Consider the following 4,916-nt stretch of genomic DNA (forward strand, 5'->3'; position numbering starts at 1 on the left):
GTAATGACCACTGTCTTATAATAAGTCACTGCTGATTAACTAGCACAAGCTAGTAACGACTAATTGGCTGCTGATTAATCATTCATCATTAGTAACTCTCTCTCTCTCTCTCTCTCTCTCTCTTTCTGCAGGTGGTACAAGAAGTGAGAAATTCCTCGTTACTTCATAATTGTCTTGAGTGTTACCTTCCTGCTCTGTGACACATACTGAGCCGTCACTGAGCAGATACGTGGAGGATGGTCGCTACTGAAACTGTATTTCTGTCTCGGGCAACGCCACATATCATGTTGTGGGACGGCTTGGATCCAGTTTAAGACGACATAGATAGCAAAACAAAACATGTGCCTGAGTCCTCGGCCCGAGCCCGGCCCATATACTTCCACATCTGGGCAGATTCCGGCTGTAATCCTCCAGTTATCGGCTGATTGTGTGTGCGCCAAAACTGGCCCAGATGTGGAAGTAGCATCTGAGAATCATGCTGTATACGGGCCAGGTTCGGGCCATAGAACCGGCCGTATCCAACCAAGTGGTAAAAAATGAGGCATCAACAGTGAAGAACCAGAAGCTGCAGTTCCTCTAACGACCACTAGAGTCTGGCTCCAACAGTGAGTCAGTCCCCATAGACTCCCATGTTAAAACTTTCCAGCAGAAATCAACATGTTTACAGCCTGGTACAAAAACTGTTTTGGTCTCTAGAGCTAATTTCCTCCTTCATGACACCTGTTTATATAACTCACCTGTTTACATTTTATTATGTGGCGGATTGAGGGCGTGGCCTCTTTGAGTGACAGGTGGGTGAATATATTTTTGCCACAAAACGACATGAGCCAAAACACATTAGAGAGCAGGTTAGAGTGGATGAACCTCACCACAGAAACATAGAGATGACAAATCTGAAAACACATCTTCACACAAACCGTACACATGTAAACAATTACAAACGCACATGCTCAGAAAATACACACACAACATGAAACACACACACACAAACCCAAAATGATAAAGATTCCCTCGGTTGTATCAGAGAAATGAGACGTTGGAGGAGGAGACGTGTTCACTGGTGTGTGTTTATGTTTGTCTCTCCTCATCCTTCCACCTATCCATCTACCTACCTGTCCATCCTCTCATCCATCCTTACCTTTAATGATCTGTGAAGAAGAGAAGCGTCCGGAGGAGAGGAGGAGGAGGAGGAAGTGAAGAAGAGTGCATTATAAAATAAAGGCCCTTAAGGTAAATAAGAAAGATATATATATATATATAATATTGTGCATTGGATAAATAAAACTGCTCTGTGGTTAGAGAAAGTTAGATTCTTTTTAATTATATATTGGTGTTTAAACAAAGTGAAAATAACCACAGTAGATGAACATGAAACTGATCAGAGCAGCTGCAGCAGAACTTGTAGTTGTTGTACCTGAAGCTTAAAGATGATGATTGTCGAGAATAGAAGAAAAAAAACACAGACACACACTTGGCTCATTAACGGACAGACGCAGGTCATTACCCTCAGCGGTGGAGAGCGGCGTGGACAGACAGGCTCAGTGAAAAGGTTGAAGGATGACATTAACGCAAATGTAAATGCAAAATGTTTGATTTGTCTCGATGTGATCATCCGTCCTGGAAACGCCTCGGTAAAAACGTCTGCAGCTGGACACATCCGGCAGTTCAGACGTGTTAACGAGCTGACTACAGCTGATCACCAGGAAAGACTTGTGTCAGAACGTAAGTTTATAACCAGGCGGCATGAAAGAGGATTTCTCAATTATATATTATATATATATATTATATTATAGTGTTTATTTACTTTTCACAGTGTTATATATCTCAGTTGTCTGGGTTTGCAGTAGTTTGGATGCATTTATGTATTTTTATGACTTTTTTATGATGTAGTTTTTATGTTGCAAAAAGTTTATTATTATTATTATTATTATTATTATTATTATTATTATTTGCCACGTCCCTTGTGTAGGTGCACGTCTCCAGGCTGTGAACTAAACATGGTGGCACCTGTGTCCTCTGCTGGACACGCCCCCCCCGCAGGCTGATGATGCGTGTGTTCACATATGATTGGCTGTTTTATATTTTTTCTTATTCAAATGTAACTTGCGGCGTGTTTTGTGATGACGACCCTGATGAAGGAGCCCCAGGTGCTTTCTCCGTGCAGTGCACCCGTGAGTGAAGCCGTGCCAGAAAAAACTTACTTTGGTATATAAGTATTTCTGAAATGTTTTATTCTGAAGCTACAGGGATATGTAAGCAAACAGCAGAACACGCTGTGAAAACATGGAGGAAAATATATATATATAAGGTCAGAACGAGAGGACAGAGGGCGCCGAGAGCTTCTGCTGCAGGCGTTTTGTTGGTTTGTTGCATTTAAAGCAGCGAAATAACCAGAAACATGATGACTGTGATTATGGTTCATACTTCATACATTCAGAATCTCCCTCGCTCTAAATATTGTAAGAACTGTTGGGTGACTGAAGTGCCTCCCACAGACAGGCCTTGGCTGAACATAATAACTGGTTTCATTTTTTTTTTTTTAATAGTCATCAATGTGTCCAGTCCTGCTTCTTGAAGCTTTTATGTCTGTAACGAGTGTCTGAATGAGACGCCAGAGGTTCATCACAGCGAACCGCTTGGTGGAGACCAGAACAGAGGAGGAAACTGGGTGACTGCTGGACTTACCGGTGCACACACATCAGATGTTTAAGGGGATGTGTTGCTGATGCGTTCACGTGTTCTGCTGCCTTCAAGGTCGAAAAAAAATAAAGTAAATAAATACGTCACCGCTGCTGAAACATCGAGGTTCTGTTGGTTACTAACCGAACTACAAGACATACAACAGAGGCATCACTTACATGATGGTGAAACCTTCTTTTTCTCTCCTTTATTAATGTTAAAGAACAAAAATAAAACTTCTGGGAGAGGTCTGATTACATCCTTTAACAACACTGTCTAATTCCCGTGACTGCAGGTGAGGTAACGGACACGGACGAGACCCTTCATGCACCCACGTCTTGTGGAACTTGATAACGGGATGAGAGAACGGAGAGAAGTAAAAGAAGTGGTTCAGGCTTTCTGGCTGAATGCTCCACTGATTCCTTCAGCTCGTCACTTTTCCCTCCTTCCTCTTTAAGTCTTTTTTACCTGCAGACGTCTTCTCCACCTTTTCCCTACTTTTCGCTTTGATTTCCACTCCATCTCCCATTTCCATTTTCCTTTCTTCCCTCCTCTGTTGCGATGCCTCCTTCCCCACCGCATCCTGACTTATCCACCCTGCTCGCTCCATTTCCTCTTCCATCTTCCTCCTCTTTCAGCGTTTCCCTGCCTCTCCTCTCTTTTTTTTATTTTTTTTCTTCCCCACAATCCCAATCCTCTGAAATAAATGAGCAACCTGGTTCCTATTCTCATCCTCTCTCCAGGCTGGCATTTAAACGGCAGGGTGGGAACACACACACACACACACACACACCTGCTGAGTATGCAGACAGCAGCGTTTGATTGTGCACGGCTATGACATATGGTATCACACACAAGGAGGTTCCACACATGCACAAAAACAGAATCTTCCTTTAGCACATTTCTCTGTGAGAAGGAAAGAGCTCCACACTCCTTCCTCATGTTCTCAGGGCCGGACTGTTGTATCAGGCCTCGGCTGATTTACTCTTTAAAACCAAAACAAACAAACCTGCATCTGGAATAACGGAAGGTGACGAGACAGAGGGTTTTTACGCTTAACAAATTACTTTATAACATATATATATATAATATAATAAGACATTTTTATACAACACTTTTCAAGATCTTTTCACACAGAAGAGAAATACCACAAAATATAAACACATTCAAATGTAAAAGAAACACCTGATCACCTGAACATCATAGATGAATAACATCAGAATACCAGTCCATAGATTACCATGGTTACCGGTTACCTGAGGATGTTGCTACAGATAACAAAAGGTTTCTGTTTGTGCATCTCTGTGTTTGCGTCACAGGGGCGTGGTGGCCAAGTGGCAAGGCGTTGGTCTCGTAAACCAAAGATCATGGGTTCAATCCCCGTCCACGCCTTTAGGATCCACCTGTTTACCTTTGATAACCACAGTCCGCTCCGTGAACAGGATGTCAGTCCTCGCTGATGCTCTCTAGTATAAACTCCCCTTTTGGTAAAAACCGAAACAAACCGCAACGTCAGCTGGACTCCAAGGGGACGACGTATCAAGCTAGAAAAGAGGTCAGCGCTCTTTCCCACACATCTCCCGATAAGCAGCAGGTGATGGCAGCAGTCAGGTGATGAGCGGGGAGCGATGACATCACCCGAGAGGGAAGGAAGGAAGGAGTTTGTCTAGATATAAGATTGTATGTTATTTATTGTTTAATTTGAATTTAAATCGTGTGTTTATCATGTGATAATCTTTTACGGCTGCTTCTCACTTGCTTTGGCCTGTTCCCTGCTGAGTTTACGGACAGTAAAAGTGGTTAACACATATGATGTCACACACAAGGTTTCTGCTCCACACGTGCACAGAAACACAAATCTTCCTTTAGAACATCTTTCTGTGCAGTCGGGCTGTGAAAGGACACGGTGAGAAAGGAACAGATGCTGAGCAGAGGACAGAGCTTTGAAGAAGAGAGGCAGGAGGACAAAAGGGAACATAACAACATGTTGAACAGCATGTAAATATTGTAATATTCAGACAGTGTAAAGCAGCCTGAGTTCTTTGAGACTCCCTGAGCAGATTTCTCAGCTGCACATTCTTCCCTCTGATCTCCTCTTCTACCACATCTGCAGAGGTGGTCTACTGGATCCACATCTGGACACTCGGGAGGCTGATGTTCATCCAGGCGTGGTGGCCAAGTGGTAAGGCGTTGGTCTCGTAAACCAAAGATCATGGGTTCAATCCCCATCCACGCCT

General features: G+C 43.2%; 2 non-coding genes across 2 annotated transcripts; both read left to right on the top strand.

Moving 5' to 3' along the window:
- Positions 1–3,999: 3,999 nt before the first annotated feature.
- trnat-cgu lies at positions 4,000–4,071 on the top strand. The gene has a single exon. It is a non-coding gene; the product is annotated as a tRNA-Thr (tRNA).
- Positions 4,072–4,844: 773 nt separating this feature from the next.
- trnat-cgu lies at positions 4,845–4,916 on the top strand. The gene has a single exon. It is a non-coding gene; the product is annotated as a tRNA-Thr (tRNA).

The sequence above is a fragment of the Seriola dumerili genome, unplaced genomic scaffold (genome assembly GCF_002260705.1).
Source record: "Seriola dumerili isolate Sdu_G_001 unplaced genomic scaffold, Sdu_1.0 BDQW01000306.1, whole genome shotgun sequence".
Lineage (NCBI taxonomy): Eukaryota > Metazoa > Chordata > Actinopteri > Carangiformes > Carangidae > Seriola > Seriola dumerili.